Genomic DNA, 20989 nt, shown 5'->3' with positions numbered 1-20989 from the left:
TACACTGGGAAGGAAAAGAAATGTTGTATGCAAAGAGATCATTGACAGAGATACTTGCCAAAATGAAAAAAAAAAAAAAAAAGTTTTTCATGGGAGAAATAACTTTTATTTTTAAGATCTATTTTCAGGTACTTATTATTTTTTAAATAAATTACTACATATCAGCAGCAGCCCCTGTACCTTAAATGTGGACATCATTTTTACATATCAGACTAATTTCTACTTAGCCCTTATCAGTCAATACAAAAAAAAAAACCCACAATGTAGTTTTTATAGTAATTTTTTTCAACTTTTTTTTTTTTCTTTTTTTTCCCCCCTTTTTTTTAAATCACTATTGGTTTATCTTTGGCCATTGGAAAATGACAGAAAGGGTTTTTTTAGACTTATCCAAATTCAAATGGACTGAGATACTATAATGCATATTCACATACATAAGAACCTATTTTCTTACCGTCAGTGCTTCCAGGACTGTGGCCAGTGATGACGACATCAAAAGTGTTATAGCCAGGACTCACTGGGATTATATTTCCAGAGTCTTTGCATGATCTCAATATAGGTTACTTGATGTCTCTGTATGCCTGTTACCCTACCTGTAAAATGGAAAAAAAATACTTACTGAATATGTTAAACAGGATGGACTCACCAATAATCGGACTAGGGAAAGTTTCACAATTGAGTCATTGCATGATGTGGCACCATTACCACAATATGATGTGCTCTACACCAGGCAAGGAAAATAGGAAAAATATAAGGCAGCAGGGAAGTTAAAACTTCACCCTCCTTAATAATTATAATTATTTTCTGTATACTAGCAGTGAACACCTGATATTAAGTCATTTAAGATCTCTGAATGCATTGTGATATAAATGTATTTTGACAGACATTGACTCAAACTAGATGGATGAAAAAGTCAGGGAACAATTTAGGACGTAGAATGAATGAAGGCAGGAATCACCACATTTATACTCACAAGTGCTCTGAAATATGGTATAAGTTAGTTAAAAGACCAATCTTCACCTTCAGTTCTCTGGATTTTCTTACGCGGTGTTCAGCTCTCTCTTCAATCTCCACATTTCCAGTAAAAGTGTACATTGTTTAAAGATCATATGAAATGTGAAATATCTAATTGTCTTTCAGTATCATCTTAAAGAGGTGGATGAAAACCGCTGAGAACAATAATAAGCCTCTTGAAATTCTTTTGGAATTGGCTAATGCTACTCCAGAATAGATCAATAACCTGCCTAGCCCACTATGGCGTCACTTCTAAAGAGAATACAGAATTATTCCATAACAGGTAGTTCCACAACTTTCGTTGGAAGTGGAAGAATAGCCCAAACACTTTTGCATTGGATTTGCGCTTAAGCCCTGGAACGGTTACAAGGGGAAAATGTAGCTCTATATTTTGGAGACAATAAGAGGAAAGCGGTTTGATACAAATAACCATCCTTGTCCCCATTAAGACAGGTTCCTTTGAGAAGTTCTAAAAGGAACTTGTAGTTGAGAACATTTGTCATTCTTTATTGACTACGTGTTAAAAATCCTGATAAGAAGTTAAGAAATCCTGTCAGTCATAACTACGGAAAATTATGGTAAGAATAATGATTAGTTTAAGAAAGTGTGTGTGCATGCATATGTATGCGAGTGTGTATTTATTTATTTATTAATCAATATTACTTTAGACTTAGTTTTCCTACCATCTCTCCAAACTTCATTCCCAGTGGGTATGGTACAGTTTTAAATTGCAACTCACCTTATTGAAGCATGTCTGATCTTCAAGATCTAGGGAAGAGTTTCTTGTTAAGGGAACTATTTCTGGTGATGAAGAGGATGAAAAACCTGCAAGGAATGAAACATTGTTTTAAGAAGCTCCACATCATGATTATAGGATTGTTTGGGAGTAGGAAAAAAAACAAGAGATGATATACAGGAATCTGAATTTGATCAACACTTGTACCAAGTGCTTTTTGGGAATTTTCAGACCTATTTCTCCGTCCTTGCACTTTTCCACTAGGTGAGATTGAAACTGCGTTTCCTTACAATTGTATTTGCTTTACACTGCTTTGTAGATATAGGTGGAAATTATCTTCAACATACTAATAAAAATACCTATCATTTAAGAGATAAGAAGTAGTATTAGCATCAAAGTTTACAGTACTGATGGTCTTTGGACAACAAGTAGAGGTAATATTAAGAAAACTAGAATACTAGGATGAAGTTTCAGATTTTACAAAAATTGCTCACAAATACATTTGGTGTTAATCAGGAGGTCAAGGTATGTGGGCCTTCATTTAAAATGTCTCAAATGGGCTTTATTTTCAAAAACAGGCACAGCAAGATTTGTTAAATCCAGCACCATTTAAAATGCATTCTCCAAAGATGAGCCAAATAAAATGAATCAACACTTTTGGAAAACACATTTAATAACTCCATATATGAATGCATAGATCTGGAAGCAGGAATTAACCATCTGTGGTCCTAAAGGACATACAGTATATTTTACTAGAATTACTTCTCTGGAATTCTAGTAAAATGTAAAATTCCTTTTCATTGTTACTGCATTTTATTGATACATATATATATCTCTGTATATACATGTTTATCATGACTGTGGTAATGCTTAAATGTTATCATTAGCACGTTTTTAATGGTCAAAAACACTGTAGGCATGGATATTGTCATAAAAGTACTTTTCAAATACTTGTGACTTAAAAGAGAGAGAAAATTTCCCATATATTTATTCAAAAATAATGTAGATTGTAGCTATCACAAAGTATATGCTTGTTAAATCTACAAAAGAATACATTGGAATGAGAGGCAGATGCAGATTGGTCCTTGAACTTGACAGTCTAGGATTTTCTGCTTTTTTGTAGGCAGGGTGGCACTGGCATTTTCCCATTAAATTAATGTATTTTAGATCAGAAGTTCCTACAGTTCACATAAGAACTCAAGCTTGCTGAAATTCTTCAGTTTAAACTTCTCTGAACAACATCAAAACATCACTAAACCTGACTTTATTCTACAAACAAGGCCTCTAGAGTAGATTTTTAAAAGTATTCAGGTGCTTAAACATGTGGATTTGAAATGTTCTGTGATTTACAGATTTTGCCCAAGTGCATTAATCACCTAACTCCCTTATGTCACCATTTTTAAAAGCCTTTCAAACAAGAACACTGTTTGCTAATATAACAGGAAATAAAACATGCTAAATGTTTGAGGTCCATGTGTAACCTTGCAGGGATAAGGAGTATTTCTTATAGTTAGTCAGCACCATTCATGTCAGCTTGATCATACCAAGATATCAGTGGCTATCCCATTTTTTTAAAGACTTAATTTCTATTTCTTACTTATTTTGCAAAAAAGAAAACCAGCAGCTTGTCACTATGGTATTAGGTGGGAGGCAGTGTATGGCTGTATAGCAGGATTATGAGTCAGTCATTAAGCCTGCTGGTCAGTAAAAAAAAAAAAAACACCAACCCCCTGAACAAAAACTTGTCATAATGACTGGGACAATTCTATGCAGAGAGAAAATACTAGACAATATACTCACAGATTCAAATCTATTTCCAAATACTTTAATATTAAGACAGAGAAAACATCTGAGATACCACTTTACTACCTTGCTGCAGAAAACTTCAAATGCCTGCATCTTACACATTCCTTTAGCAAACTGACTGATATTTACTCTGGGCAAATTCTGTATTATGCCCATGCGCACCTTCAGGATTTGATTCTGTAAGGTATTTAAGTGGGATATTTATAGGGCAACCATGCTGATGAAGACCTCGTATGCTAAGCTTTAGAACGGCAAGGATTTCTGCTTTGGTTAAATGAGAACAAGTACATAAATATTTTCCAGCCCTTTGCCACAAAACTGTGTGGGAGTACAGGAGTTTGTTAGGAAAGGTGCTGGAAGCAAGAGGTAAGTTAAGCTCTACTTGCAGCTATAACACATTATTATTCGTTGCACGGTGTGTCACTCAGGCTGTCACAATGCACACACAGCAGAGAGCATACACATTATCAGTGCTGAAGGGCACTGAGAGGGATTGCAGAGCCACAGGTCATTTTGGGGAAATACCTCTGTCACAATCCAGGCACACATTTGCTCTTCTTTGCAGAACGTATCTGGCAGCACAAGCTAGGGGATCATCAACTGGTTACTACCAACCAACAAAATTAATTCATTACAAATCAAGACACAGAACCGTAGAATCATCTAGGTTGGAGAAAACCTTTAAGATCATGGAGTCCAACTGTTAACGCAGGACTGCCAAGTTCACCACTACATCATGTTGCTAAGCGATGCCTCTATGTGTTTCTTAAAGACCTCCAGGGATGGTGATTCCATGACCTTCTTGGGCAATCTGGTCCAATGTTTGACCATCAACCACCCTTTCAGTGAAGAAATTTTTCCTAATATCCAATCTAAACCTCCCCAGGTGTAAATTGAGGCTGTTTCCTCTTGTCCTGTCGCCAGTTATCTTGGACAAGAGACCGACCCCCACCAGCCTACCGCCTCCTTTTGGGTACTTACACAGAGCAATAAGGTCCCCCCCTGAGCCTCCTCCTCTCCAGGCAAACAACTCCAGTTCCCTTGGCCACTCCTTCTAAGACTTGTTCTCCAGACCCTTCACCAGCTTCATTCCCCTTCTCTGGACACACTCCAGCACCTCTACATCCTTCCTGCAGTGAGACGCCCAAAACTGAACACAGGATTCAAGGTGCGGCCCAACCAGGTCTGAGTACAATCTGGTTGTAATCTGAGGACAATCACTTCCCTTGTCCTGCTGGCCACACTGTTTTGGATACAAGCCAGGATCCCGTTGGCCTTCTTGGCCACCCGGGCACACTGCTGGCTCATATTCAGCTGGCCATCAACCAGCACCCCCAAACCAACTGTCAAACAGCACCCCCAGGTCCTTTTCTACCAGGCAATTTTCCAGCCACTCTTCCCCCAGCCTGTAGCACTGCATGGGGCTGGTGTGACCCAAGTGCAATACCCAGCACTAAGCTTTGTTGAACATCATACAACTGGCCTCATCCCATCAGTCCAACCTGTCCAGATCCCTCTGCAGAGCCTTCCCACCCTCAGGCAGATCAACACTCCCCCTGCAGTTTGGTGCCATCTGCAAACTTACTGAGGGTGCAATGATCCCATCATCCAGATCATTGATAAAGGTATTAAACAGAGATGGCCCCAGTACTGAGCCCTGGGGAACACCACTTGTGACCAGTCACCAGCCAGATGTAACTCCACTTACTACCACTCTTTGGGCTTAGCCATCCAGGCAGCTTTTTACCCAGTGTAGAGTACACCTGTCCAAGCCGTAAGCAGCTAGTTTCTCCAGGAGAAAGCTGTGGGAGACAGTGTTAAAGGTTTTACTAAGGTCCAGGTAGACATCACCCACAGGCTTTCCTTCATCCACTAAAAGTAGGTCATCTTGTCATAGAAGGAAATCAGGTTCATCAAGCAGGACCTGCCTTTCATAAACCCATGCTGGCTGGGCCTGATCCCCATGTTGTTCTGCATGTGATATGATGGTGCTTGGGATGATCTGCTCCATAATCTTCCCCAGCACCAAGGTCAGGTTGACAGGCCTGTACTTCCCCAGATCCTCCTTCCTGCCCTTCTTATAGCTGGACATTACATTGACTAACCACCAGTCTTCTGGGACCCCCTCAGTTAGCCAGGATTGTTTGTAGATGATGGAGAGTGGCTTGGCAAGCTTTTCTGCCAGCTCCCTCAGTACCCTTGGGTAGATCCCATCTGCCCCATAGACTCTATAGTTACATATTTGTAAAGGCTTCCCACAAAAGAGTCAGAATTCTGAATGTAAAGTACTCACTAAATATTATTCAATCACATCTATCAGTCTTGGAGAAAGTGATCTGAACATAGAACAGGTCAAATTCACAAACAATTGTATGGCTATGGGTGTCAGCACAACATTTTGCATTGAAAGAGGTTAGAAGTAGAATCTGCAACGGTCAGAGAAGGCATAAATATAGAAGTTTAAAATCAGCCAGGAAGGACAAAAAATAAAGCAGCAAAGTAAGGAGATCAGACAGAGGCATTAAGTTTAAACACACACACACAGAACAAAAGAGGAGTCAATTAGACAAAGATGACAGTCTGAATTCTTTAAATAATAATAAAAAAAAATCTGTATCTTTGAAAATCAGCCTATATGAACAAAACTTTATAAATGTTATTTCCAGTAAAAATTTGCTTCCTCAAGTATTTGCAGAAAATGAAATCACAATGACAAATTCATTTTACACCCCACCTCCATCTTTAAAATGATTGTAATGTTGAGATAACTTCTTCAATCTTTCTGCTTCTCTCTGTCTTCTTTCCCCATATATAGCACAACTCTGGCTTGGGGGTTTATGTATTTATCTATTTTTAAACAAACTTCTGACTGGGAGTCAAGAATATAAAAAAAATTGAAGTCATACTTTAGCAGCAAGTCAGAGAAATAATTCTCAAACCTAGTTATCAGGTCAGGAAGCATTATTTTAGCGTCATTGCTACCAGCCCTGCGTGCCTGTGTGAGATCTAGCAGCTGGTATGACCACTTCTGAACCTAACCTAGACTTTACTCATGCTAATACGCTTCTTTTAGTATACAGTGAATAACAGGATACAAATCACACTGTAATCTTCCTTGTTAGAACAACAGTTTGAGCAATATTCATTAAGGTACACAGCATTTCCTGGGAAAATAGTGACCGAGGAGGTAATGATCATGTCCCTCTATTGGTAATATCAATTTGTTAGTAATATTATGTAAAATTTCAGTAGGCAAAATACAATCACGTAAGTAGAATTCAACCACTGTGCTGGGGTTTTTTTTGTTTTGGTTTTTTTGGGGGGTTTTTTGTTTGGGTTTTTTTTTTTGGTTGTTTTTTTTTTTTTTTTTGTCTTTATACAAAGGAAAGTGATATCAAAGGACCTGAACTAAACTTTCTGATTTGATCAGGAATTCAATGATTTACACTGCACAAAGCATGTTCCTCATAGTGTGGCCATTTCTTACCCCAATGAACACATGAACACTTTAAAAACAGTAAGGTAGCAGTTTAGGACAATGTGGCTGCTGACAAAGGTGGTATGGGAAGGTCAGAATGAATATCAAACTGAAAACTACAAAGCATTTATATATTCATATCTTCCTTAACAAATCAATTTCTTTCAATAACCCTTGTACCATCTATGATTAATTTTTCATAACATTTAGACTTGTTATCCGATAACCTTTAGCAAAACTCGGTATTAAACCCCTCATCTTTATACTTTTTATGAACAAACAAGCAAATTAAGGACAAATAAAGAACAGGAAAAAACCATACTACTTCAGTGCGTGATGCTCTGTTTACAGAATGCTGGGAGGTGGTTTTTGTTGTTTTAGGGGAATATTTGGGGGGAGGGGCGTTATTATTAATCTTTATATGGGACAAATTATATCACAGAGTCATCATTTTGGTTGGAAGGGCTCTGCAGAGATCATTCAGTCCAGTCTCCTGCTCAAAACATGTCTAATTAGAAGAGGTAGCTCAGGGCATGTCCAGTGGAGACTTGAACAGCTACAAAAGCCCACAAGCTCTCTGGCCAATCTGCTCTGGTATTTAACCACCGCCGCAAGATTTTGTATTTTCCCCCTGCTCCTGCCGGGCAGGCTGGGAGCGCGCCCTCGGCGCGGCAGGGCTCGGGAAAGCCGCCTTCGCTGTCCTTGGTGCTGAACTAGCCACCGCGAATGCCCATGGAACGGGAACCTGCTGCATGATGTCAGGAATAAACACCAGCTGTGCGAATCTGTGCTGTAGAAATGCTTCGTGAGGAACGAAACAGTATGTTTTTAAGTGTAGAATGAAAAGACTGAAGAGGCAAAACTAAAAGCAGAAAAAGAGGGATCACGGAATTAAGAATGAACCGAGAACATCTGTATCTCCAGTCTCCCAGCAACATCAGATAGGGGAAGTGAAGACCATTATGCAAAATTATCAACTGGGAATTGTGGTACATCTGGTTACTTTCTGTGAGTTTTATTGATATTCTGCTTTTCCTTGTGATTTTCTGGTGTTCTGGACTTACTCAGTACTGAAAATCAAGTTAGAAGGAATGAAATTATCCAACATAGAAGAGTTCGTCTCAAATTCCAGTCTTTAAAAAATACACACAAAGTATAACTGGTACAGTGTAACTATTATCTTAATGTGTCAGAAGCAGCTGTATTTTCTATTTCAAAATACAATGGATCATTCCAGATGAAACTGGCCTAATCTGGGCTACATAACTTTATGCTGTTACTAGATATGATACATGTTTCTGAATTATTAGAAGTCAAGCTAAAAATAAATTTGATGAAAGATAAAATGCAGCAATTTTTTTAATCTTCACTTAAAAAAAAAAAGGGTTGTCTAATTACAGATATGTAAGCTAGAATATTTTTCTTTTTCTTAGAGAAAGTAAAAGATGTAATCCAAATAAAATTATATAGACTATGGGATGTAGTCACAGGTAATATTAGAATATGAACATACTAAGAAATAGATTTACTGAGGTTATCAAAATATACTGCTTTCAAATGATACTTGAAAAAAGTGAAAAAGTGTAAGACAATCTGTGGCCAAGCACGGTGTATGTGTACTGAAATGGGAGACAAATGCGTCCTAAAGATTAATTCTCAGATATTTCTACCTATTACTGGCCAGTTCCTACTTGCTTAAGCAAGTATACCAAATGATTGTCAGAATTACGTTAATTAGAAAAGCTGTATTATTTGTTCACCTATATAAAATGACTGTCAGCTATACTTCCAAGTACTTGTTTTATGCATACATACTTCTGTGTATATACATACACACTTACTTTGTCTGCTCCTTACAAGCAGAATAAGAATAACTTTCTGTGCAAATATGGCTCTAAATATAAACCTAGAGAAAATAACTTGGAGATACTGAAAAAATTTAACAGGTTTCATCTGAGGAAAGAGAAAATGAAATTATCAGAAGACATGAAAACTCTATTAGGGATCAGCATATAAATTAAGGTATTTCCTGACAACTGTCATTCTCATGCTAAAGTTCAGACAAGCAATAGAGATGCCTCATTCTGCCAGTCTTTCCACGCTGCCTGCCAGCCCTATCACAGCACTAAAGAAACCAAAACAGAACCAATTGATTAGAAAACTAGAACAAAAGGAGACCCAATTGTTTAATTTCTTATTACCTGTTTACAAAAACACCTGTGCATTGTAAAGAACTCCAAAAGGATCTTTTATTTAATGTTGTTTCATCAAGGAAATTTCTCTGTACAGTTTTCAATAAAGTTGACACTGATGGAAAATGCAGCTGAATACACTTCTGGCACTGTATCCCTTTTTCTCCATGTATATAGGACATGGCCACAGACCTGTAGAAGACTAGCTGCGAGATTGCAGAGCAGTGTTTTGACATGTCTACTGGATTGCACATGATTTATACTAAATGGCTTATTTAAAGTGTTAGGTTATGTTGTCTTCAGCTTTCAAAAGAACAGTTAATGAAGACCCTTAATAGAATCACAATTCTCACATGAGGTCTTAAAAAAAAGCAAGACTGAATACTAATTAATCCTAAAAGAAAGAAAGAAAAAAAAAAATCATAACTCTAAAACACAGTCCTGTACCTCCTACAGAACACAGCTGGTGGGAGAAAATAAGCAAGACTAACTTGCATGCATATCATTATAAACCGACCTCTGTTAATTGTTCTTGGCACCTGCATGAGTTAAAGCAATAAATCAGTTTAATTCACAGCGATAGAAGAAAATTGGAGTGGACGGGGACAGGGACGGGAACTTTCTTGCTTTAAGAAATGTAACCACAAACTTCTACAAACTGCACAGTAACCTTGGTTGTAATTCAAGTACCAAAATGTTCAAATCACCTAACGGAAATAAATGAACTTGCATGTCCCCCAGTCCCACATTCCAGACAAATGCAGAAATACACGAGTCAAATCTTTGTTTTCTCCTTGCCCTCGGTAAACCCTCTAATGACACTTGAATCTGTTGCTATGTAATGACACTTTGTGGGAGAAAAAAGGTCACACAGAGACTTTTCCAAACAATTGTATGTCCTTAAATTACAAAGCACACATTTTATGTATGCATTCCCTACATTTTCCAGCCTTATCTTTAATTGATACATGCTACAATTCATCTTTGAATAATTCTCAAGTTACTAGAAAAGTACAAGACCAAAATGAAAAACTACTAATGCCATGTGAATTTGGCACAAATTCAGAGACTGAAAATGAAACCATTTTATCAATGACACTGTTAAGAGCTGTACAATTACTCTGCAACAGGGTCTTAGAACCAAACTGTATTAGAGTAAAACAAACTTCAGTCATTCTGTTTGTTAGCATGAAATCAAAACTTTTGGAGACTACAGGTCTGTCCTTAGTAACCTTCCTCACAGATTTGCCCATCTACCAGATATGAGAATCTGCAATCTTTACCACAATAATACAAATGAAAGCTGTCCTGTAAAATTTTATGAGCTGAACTGTTTCCATCCCTGGCATGTATATGTTTCCTCTGGAACATTTATGTAACTTCCTACTTGCTTTACAGCTGTAAAGCCAGCACAATTTTACTTGTGGAATCCAGCCCAGGAATTTTGTGCTCTGCATGATACCAAAAAACTCTGGTTCACGTCAGATTCTGTTGAAGTTTATTAAGGGAAAGTCTGAAACGTATGTCAAAATACAAAGCATGGCCTATAACAGTCAGAAAGCTGTGGTAGCTATCTTACTAACAAGATGGCTAGGCAGGGAAGAGTATTTCCTTCCTTCCTAGGTTCCCCAGAATTTCCCAACAGGAAATGCAAATGTTTCACACACATGAAAGTTACATGAATTCACATAAAATGAGCACAAGGGGCTGTAAAAAGGAGCAGAGATAAATCTCCTGTGATCACGCTTGCCTCTCCTGCTCTGACTTACATACAAAAAAAAAAAGAGGGTCAACATCCAGCTGTTCTAAATCATGCTTGGTGATTTCATTGTCTGGGAAAGAACAGTTAATTGCTTCATTTAGCCCTTCACTTAATTCAGTATATTACTCTGCACTTCAGCTGCCACTCAAATGAAAAAGACGTGGTGTTGGGGGAAAAACATTTAAAAATATATCATAAACATGCAATTGCTTCCCTCTGTGCAAAACAATAACCTACCTTTGAGTTTAGAAATAGCCACCTTGCCATTAGAATTGGAGAAAAGCCTCTGATTTGCCCACATCTACTTGTTGGACCAGCCATGTTATAATGAAGTCAGTCCCAGGGGCAGAATGAATTCATTTTTTTTTGGCAAAAAATATCAGAGTATTTAGCTCAGAGTGATTTTGCGATATTCTTGCACTTCATTCTCATAGACTGGCTCCCATGTGACCATAAACTATTTGCCTTTTTAAAGTGATAGTCGTTAGTTTAACCCACCAGTTTAATTAATTTATCTTATCGTAGTTGCTGATTCAGGAAAACAAGTAATTCTTGCAATCTATGGGAAAAATCACTGCTGTTTTATATAATGAGAGTCTGAAAAGTGGTTGTAAAAAGCAAAAATACATTGTTTTAAAGCAAAAAACACCGTTATTTTCAAGTTAGAGGTAGTACAAACCAGTCCGTTCACAAGATTAAAACTAAGAACAGGTTTGCACTTTGAATACCAATTCAAAAAGAAACACTACAATTTAGAAATAAAGTAAGTTTATGAGGTGTGAGTGTACAAATAGACCTGACCTTGGCTCTAGAACCCATCTATCCTATTTTGTATTTAGAAAATTAGGCCCTTTAGCAGGCAATTTTTTCCATGACTATTTTTCTCACAAGGTAACCTGTCATCCTTTTAGACAGGCATTCTAACTTGTTCAGAAAGAATTCAGTAATAGACATACCACTGTTCCACAGTTCAATATTTCAGTGTCTTTATTAGAAAGTGATTCCCAATACTAAACATGGGAAAACTTGCTACAATGTAAACCCACTACACATCCTGCCCACAGTCAGCATGGATTACTTCCGTTTCCAACAACTTTTCCTGTGCTGAAAATTTTTATTGTACCCCCATTTCCATCCCCCATTCTTCTCTTCAATGTCAGTTTTTTCAGTTCTTCCTGAAATGCCAGTTTTCTAGACCTTCTTTCTCCTCATTGCCATCATATGTAATGGCTCATTTTGAAGTTAAATTTCATTAAAAATTCATAAATCCTGAACAAAATGTAACATTGTATTTCAGATCAAATAAAATGTAACTTTTGGTCTGAAATTATTTTTTCAAGTTTGGTTTCAGTGGGAAGAGAAGAGAGAAAAACTTATTTTAATTTGACCACAGTATACTTTTCCTTTCTGATTTTGTAGTTAAAGGGATGAGTTGTAAGATCAGTTATTTTTGTATCTCTGCATTAAAAAAATGCATGCATGCATGTTTTGTGTCTTTCAAAATGGGGAAGGTTTGCATAAACTTAAAGGTGAAAATGTAAACCCTTTCAATAACCTCAGTATCCTGATTATTACAGATACATAATTTGCACTTATAAAAAAACTTACTCATAAAAAAATTGGTTTTTCAAGATTACTAAGTACACATTTAAAAACATCGATCAGCTTATAATTTTTTTTCTCCACATCCTTAAGTACTTCAGAGTCATTTCCTACATCATATTCTGCAATGCTTTGTCAGATTCCGTGTGAAGTAACTGTCAAGTTCTAGTAACATGGCTAATATTTTATAATTCAGATTGTTTTGTCTGTACTGAACGTAACAGTTTTCCATCTAACTTTGGTTTCCATTCTTTTTTCTCATTTGAAGCAAATGTATTAAACCCAGTATTGGGTCTTACAAGGACGAAAGACCACATACCACCCCTGTAATCATACTTGCTTAAATTCATACCCTTGTTCATATTAATCTTCTGACCTATGCATTCCTAATACCCAGATCTATTAATATCTGTATTTTGGATCAGCAATTTAGGAAAAAGACTAATAAACATTATATATATTACAGCAAAAAGCGAAGATGGGAAAGAAAAATATCACTATATATGACTCAGACTGGTGATTTTCAACTCTTCATGCTACGTTTGAAAAGTGAAAATGTTGATGTATGACAAAGTACAAATAACCATTACTTGCAACAATGTCTTTGTCATTCCAATGAAAATGCCTGTGTGGGTTTTATTAGGAGGAAAAAAAACCCCACCAAAAATAACAAATCCAAAACCCAAACCCAACTGTTTGAAAATCTCTGAGTATATTGCTGGGTTTAATAAAAGCATTAGTGCTGAATATCATCCTAGAGTGCTTTTTCAGCACTTACAATACATGAATCTTTTAATCCTAAATAGAATGAAAAGGACATGCTCTCTAAAACTGAATTTTAATAACTAAAATATCTGTGGAGAGAAAGTAGAAAATACAAATAGTCTTAACCTACTGTTACCCAACTCATTACATCATCATTGATCATAAAATAAGTAGAAAACATGAGCATATTGTTTAGGTGACACTATCTAAATGGACTTACATAGAAAAATGATATCACATTCAATTAGTATCACATTTATGTTATGACAATATCAGTTGAGGAAGCCTCATCTCTACCTGTACAAGACTGAAGTCTAAGCTGTTTTCCTTTTTGTAGATTTCTTTTAAAAAGGAATTAACAGAAACAAATATATCCTAGTAAACTCAACCATTCTAAGCTGTGCTGGGCACAGAAAGCCTTCTGATATTGGTAATTGCTGAGTGCTTGACATAAAAAGGAAGGAAGGACTATTTCCCAAAAAAGTACAGAGGAAAAGAATTCTGAGTATCTTATGTCCTATGCAATTCTCAAAAGCAATAGTATTTAAACCATCACTTATAGTACCTATAATCCTAAATAACAAATTCACTGCAAAATCATCAAGTTAATCCTAGTGACTCTTTCTGAATAATATTTTCAAACTAGAAGTTAAAACTTTGTAAAAGCGAAAGTACAAATAAAAGGTTAATAAGGGTATTCAGAGCTGTGATATTCAAGAAACATAACTTCGCATCCTAGGCTTGCATTTGGAAATCCTTCATTTTCCTATGAAATTCTAGATTTCTTGAACTACTTGAACAAATCATTTAGCCTTGTCAGGGTTTAGTTCCATCTCCTGTTGATGGGAGACTTTCAACTTCAAGTGCAGTTTTGTAAATAAATGCTTTAGAGGTTCCTGTTAGTTCAGTTAATGTGGTAATGTTAACATGAAAGAGGCTTTTTAACGAAGAAGGAGGAAAGCTTTTCTTCTGCTATTAGAAAAGTTATTCTAAGTTTTACATTTTCTTGAGTTTTATATACAATTAAACTAATTTGTTACAGAGTTTTAATGCACTGTGAGTCATAGCTAATTGCAAATGTACATTCATTTTTGGAAGATCTAGTCCAAATACAACCCTCACACAATGAGACACTTACTTATGTTCATAGCAGCTCTGTTTCATATTCAAAGAGATTTCTATGAAAAATATTCACATTAGATGTACTTCCTCATCCAAAAAAAAAAAAAAAAGTCTAAGCAGGAGAATTAATCTCGCTGAGAACCACTGAGATTCTGAAGTACTAAAACATTTGTATGAGAATTTGATAATTCTCTAATTTTAGAATCCTCTGCTTTTTAATTTGAACATCAAAGCAATGAAGACAACTTGTACTGTACAGTGAAGAAAATTGTGTGCTGAACACAGTATATATTTCAGTAATTATACAATAAATTCAGTCTGAACATGGGCTTCTACTATCAAAGTTCCTAATTTATCCCTTCAATACAATATTCAGTGGTGCAGAAGCCCAACAGAAGGCCCAGCAACCATTTACAAACCACCTGAGGATTTAAATACTCTGTGGTTCTTGTATGAATCTTTTGTACAGAGGACTATTTCAACCGCTGAGATGAAGAAGAGTTCCTGCTGTTAAGTTAGTAGCAGGCTACATGTTGAATAACTCCTATACCCAAATAATGTGAATGTATAACTAATTATAAATTCTAATAATTGGTGACCACACCTAGATCATCTGATTAGGCAAGGAGTAGTTATGTCTTTCACAATCAGCTTTCTGAAGCTCCACATCAGTTTTGTATTTTCAGCTTTCTGCACAACTAAAGTTACAAAACGTGATATTCTCAATTTTTTTTTCCGATTCATGTATGCATGTTTAGGTAAATGTTTAAGCACCTAACTTTCAGGATATTTTTCTGATCTTCATGTAAATTACTGCTTGTCAAAAGTATTGTATTTCAATTTCACTGAAGTGAAGTGTGGCAAGAAACTGCAACTAAATCTTGCTATAGAACCATATCTCCACATAACATGCAACATTTTAAGAGCTGTCAGAAAGCCAAATTTACCATCTTAAGTTGAAATAATTTCACTCCTCACTCCTTAATTTCACCCCACTTGATAATCACCCCTAAGTATATAAAATAAGAACAGACAAGTTTGCGCACAGAAAGATGAAATAAGGAGTTAACCATAAAATTTTATTATTGTTAAACTATTAGCTGTGTAACTCAAGGCATTTTTATCTTCTTCTGTAGTCATAATTAAGAAATATTTTGTTCCATACCATGCAGACATTAATATTTAAGACAATGTTGCTTACGAAAACAATTGGAGATTTGAAGCTGATAATTTGTATTATTTTAAGAAGAGTTTGAGAGAATTTCACTCTGAAATTGCTGAGATATTCCAAAGGTTCTAAATACTGAATTGACAAATCCAGTTACCTTTCTGGACAGCTATCTGAAACATTCTATGTCCACTCCAGATTTCTTTAGCGAAATGCTTTCTATTTTGCCAACTAGGTAATAGATGGTAAAAAAAAAAAACAAAAAAACCAACAAATTGCACTGAACAAGATTCAAGAAATTTCTACATTTACAAAGGGACAAAAGGCATCAGCAGATTGTGCAAAAGCTGTAATCAAATGTAGCATCAAGACATAAATTGAGAGTGAATGTTTTTCTTCTATTCAATACTCAAAGAAAAAATAAGTCAGCATTAAAATTGAATTCTTGTTTCTACATCTGCATGCACAAAAATGGATAGTAGTCACTTATTGTTAAAGGTATAGATGGACAGACCATCATTAAGTAGTTTTTAAAACTTTGTGAAACATATCTCAGCAACCATTTATAATAATAACTAGAAGAAATATTTATTGGAGATCATTGGGTCACAAAGAGCTGCATAAACATGGTGACACGTTCTTGGTATGACTGAGAAATTAGTTTTGGCCTGGTTGATGTCTCCCATATGTGTCCTGCAAGTCCAGCTAATAAGGCAGGACAATCATTAAACTTGGCTGAATTAATATGACATGAACAGGAGAATCTGCGGATGCAGTGACAGAGATGAAAGTAGGTCACATTCTCACAATTTAAATAGAAACAGTCTAGACAGCATTAGCATGAGCCTCATAAGTCTTGTACTGAAATGCACAACACAAACCTGTAACATCAATTATGACTGATAATAAATACAAGAATAGAAAAACAACAAAAAATATCATAGATATAAATAAAATGAGAAAAAAAAGAAAGATTACTTTAGCTTTAGCCGATACTCAGTGAAATAAAAATGTTTACACCATACCCAGTAAATAATATGATTTCTAATACGACCAAAAATAACTTTTTGAGGTCATAGGTTTCACTTCAAATCCTACTGACTGTAACAAAAAGTATATCTCTCTCTGTTAGTATATACATAATAGTAAAAAATACTGCATCACAGTGACAACAGAGTAACAATATATTACAAAAGGCTTATTTTTTTTTAAAGCTTTTGATAGAACACACAACTTTAAAAAAAAAAAAAAAAAAGCAACAACCAACCCACCAAAGACCCATTGGTGTAAAGAAGTAAGAGTTCCTTATCCATTCTTTCTCCTCACCCTCACTCTTTTCTTTGCTGTTTTGAAAAAGACAGTAATTTAATGTTGGGTGGAAGTCAGAAGCAGCAATAACATGATGAAGACAAACAACCAAAATATGAAATGCCTAATAAAAAATGCTGAAATATGAAAAAATACTTGTGATTTTTGAAACTGTATTTTCTAATACAGAGATGTTCTCAATTTAAATAAATGGAAGAATACAGTTTACACAAAATACAGCTGTACATTGAGAATATCAGTCAATACCTATATAACATATGGTCTGACCAGTCCTCAGGTAAAGTTTGCTTTCAAAATTTTTCGGTACCACAGAAACTGTCTTTCTCTCTGTGGTGTTGTCCACATTTCCCTGCCCTGAAATGGAATCATTTGACAACCAAATAGTTTTCAAAGTAATTAATATTATGTATTGTGTTGCAATGAGAATACGTTATTGCAGTAATTAGCAGGTTGCCTTTTTAGTACTTGTTTGATCTGTGTCCTAATACTAGAGGCATTTACTATTAAAAGGTGGCTTCTGAAACTGCAGTGTCTTTTCTAAGAGAAGGTGTTAAGGTCCATTGTATGGTCACATTGCCATTTTGGGTAGTTGCATTCCACCAAAAAACTTTACTATTGAAATGCTACCCTACTTTTCTTAGCTTTTTTTCTTTTTCCCCCACCCCAATGTTCTTTATAAAACAAATCAGATAGAATGTAATGGTGAGTATTTGTGTAGTGATTTGACGTTGGATGAATGCCAGGTGCCCACTAGAGCCACTCTATCACTCCTCAACTGGACAGAAATAAGTAGTATCTTCAAACTCTACATGAGGTCAAAAAGCCAACTAAATATTTTACATATTTAAACCACAAGCTTGTTTCCAGGTAAGTTTCAGGAGGAAAAAAAAAAATTAAAAAATTAGTTGCAGAGTTCTGACATGTAGACTGACTACATTATATGTTCCAATATCAAAAGCTACACAAGTGAAAGGCATTCATCTTGGACATATTTTTACATTATTGTTAGCCATGGATTTGAACCAAGATTCTCACGGGGAGATTAAACAGACTAACAGCCAGATGCTGCAGAGCAGTAACTGGCATATGTAGAGTTGATAAATTTACCAAATTTGAAGTGAACAGCAATACTGCAAATGTTTCCAAGTATTATAATCAAAACAGCAGAATGTATAGGTAAAAAATTTTAGTTGAGTAGTGTGTGGCTTAAAGCAAATGTAAATACCAACTGGTACACGGACATTTAGCCTATATGGATTATAATGATATCCAGCTATTCTACTTCAACTTTTCAACGTTATACCAGTGTAGTCAGGAAAGTAAGACTTTTGCAATCCACTTAGGAAGACCTGTTATTTCTTCTTGTTTTGAAAATCTTGAGAGCTCTCTAGATGTCTGCAGAACATGAACAGGCAAATTACTTCTCAGACACTGTTATATTAATTTTGCAGATAACATAAAAATATTTTGGGTTTCATTGCAAAGTAGCCTTCTGGATGCATCTTTGCTATAGATAAGTGACATGAATAACTTCCTGATCTCCATCAAAACACCTCATTTTGTACTCAATAGTGAAACCTGTAAAAACATATCCTTCTTCATTTTCAGAACAATGCCAGCTGTATTTTCAAAACTTCCAAAGTCTGCTTTTGAGAAATCTCACAGTAAATACTGCTGACTCTTTTGTTCAGCTGTGCAGAATTTAATTAAAAATAAATGCAGGAAAAATATTCCTGGGAGAGCATTCCCAATCCCTTTAACAAAATTTCAGGTAACTGAAAACTACCTGCAGGCAAAGACCTATGCATTATTCTGTTATTTTCTTACAAGTCACCTGCAGCAATTAGGACAGCACTCATTCTTCCCCTTGCAATTGCAACAGTAGTCCTTTTCTCCCAAGCAATTTACAATATGGACTGGCAGGGCAAGAATTATGTTTTGCTAGATGGGGGTACATTATATCCATTGCCGCAGTGGTAAGAGTATAGAAAACCCTTTATTAATAAGCCAGTGGGAGGAAATGCTCCATCTATCCCAGCAAGAAGACAGCATTCTTTATCACCTATATGAAATAGATTAGCATGTTTATCTTACCTCTCAAGGGAAAGATGCCAGTGTCATAGGCAACATCAAGCTTAGAGCACTGGCTAGCATTTTTTGCAGTGAGACAAAGGCTGTGACGCCCACAGGGAGAAAGGTTACAGTTCTACCCTTAGGAGCAATCCCTCTGGAGACCTCTTACAGGGTTTACTGAATGTCAGAAGATTTTGCTGCTCCTGTCTGCCAGACCTGAGCTGCAGAGAGAAGCAGGATTTCAGCATACAGTTTGCCTCTTTCTATCAGCTCCCAAATTCAATTAGAAGTGCCTATGGCACTTCTCTGCTAGGAAACATTCAGCACTGCTACAGACACTCATTCCGAGAAGAAGTCATTTCAAGGCACCAGAGCACTTTTTAAAACCTTTGCTCTGTATGCATGAACACCACAGTCCACAAGTACCTGCACACAGTCACTATCAGAAAAAAAGTTACTAATGGCCTCCATACACTGACCTGGAGGTGACAACAAAAACAAAACAATGCCCATAGCTGCTTTTGATTACAATTCTGTTATTTTGACAGAGCACTTCTGGCCACATTCACGTTTTACACAAGGTACACTTTTCCTTCTATGTTTTGGATTTTTTCCCTATATGTACTATAGTAGCTCAAAAGAGAATGGTGCAGCCATATGTTCCACTCTGGCCAGTGAGATCTGCCATGAACATATAGTTAAAATCTGTCTGATACCCATTTCATTTACAAAGACCCACCTTGTCACTTCATCTACTGACACAGAAACAAATACATGGTCAAACCAACCTATATTTTTTGAGATATAGTAAAGAACTACAATCACTGGAGCATAACAGGGCCTTTCTCCTTGCCCACACGTCCACTATGCCTCATTTACCCAGAAGAAAAACAGCATTTTGGATTACCTATAGATTCCCCATACAAGTTAATTACAACAGCTTTCTGAGTCAGAGCAAGGGATGAGAACAAAGGTTTGAAATTTAGTCAAAGCTCAGTCTTTACCCTGAGCAAGAAAATTGTGTGGTTTTCAAACAAAAATAATAGGATTCCAAGGAAGTTCCAATTTGCTTTTGCTGAATATTGTTGTCATTGCACCTTATTATTCTTATATGAAAACAGTGACTTCAATCCCTCTCCTGTCAAGCACAAACAATATCTTTCCAGTAGGTTCAATTTTTGTCATTTTTTCCATGTTGAGATGATAGCAGTAAAATTTTAATGCTGATGTATAAATGGAAGCTGTACAAGATTTATCTGAATTTTACCTTCATTTGCACTCAGAGAGCTTCATAGGAACTAAATCGTTTTCATATTTTTCATCCTGAAATTATTGTTTTAATTGGCAACAGTAGCTATAATATAAGACAAAGAAATAAAAAAAGCCTACCATAAACACTTAATCCCTCAAAACCTAAACAAGGAGTAAAGCCAGAGTGGGACTAGACAGGAAGTTTGAAAAATATAAACATTCATTTAGTTAAACCATTTGAAGGTGCTTTCTCAGTTACATTCATAACAATCAGTCATGGAATTATGGAAGATAAAATACTGTCTGCTGGTGGCTGTTTAGTAGTTTACATGAAAACAGGTGGTGATCTCAACCTCATGATTTCCAAACATTTTTGAAAGGTATATGCTCTATAGATGATTCAGAAAAGAAGCCAGTGACAGGTTGGGTCACAACTCACCCACTGAAAGTGACTCCTTCTGACTCAGTTATATCAGTAGAGAAGGATGATTTCTTCAGTTTCTAGTTTGCCAGTCTAATAGGTTTTAAAATATCTGCTATGATTCATATAAAGAAAGAGGATGCAGAGAAAAATAGCAATCAAAGATGCAGAATTGCTTGAAAACAATTATTCAAAGGGACAACAGTAGTACATAACCCCCTTTTTTTAGTATCTTTCTTTCCAGAAAAAAAGCATTTATGGTCAGAGTGGAAT

General features: G+C 36.0%; 1 long non-coding RNA gene across 1 annotated transcript in view; it reads right to left on the bottom strand.

Annotated features, from left to right (window-relative positions):
* Positions 1-457: 457 nt before the first annotated feature.
* Positions 458-20989, bottom strand: part of LOC119151728 — a 434000-nt gene continuing 413468 nt past the window's right edge. Inside the window, exons 2-3 of the long non-coding RNA XR_005105524.1 lie at positions 1751-1836; positions 458-590 (exon numbers count right to left, since the gene is read on the bottom strand). This is a non-coding gene — a long non-coding RNA (uncharacterized LOC119151728). The remainder of the gene's footprint in view (positions 591-1750; positions 1837-20989) is intronic.

The sequence above is a fragment of the Falco rusticolus genome, chromosome 7, assembly GCF_015220075.1.
Source record: "Falco rusticolus isolate bFalRus1 chromosome 7, bFalRus1.pri, whole genome shotgun sequence".
NCBI classification, from domain to species: Eukaryota; Metazoa; Chordata; class Aves; order Falconiformes; family Falconidae; genus Falco; species Falco rusticolus.
Note: the sequence above shows the minus strand (reverse complement) of the source record. Positions and strands in the feature narration are given on the sequence as shown.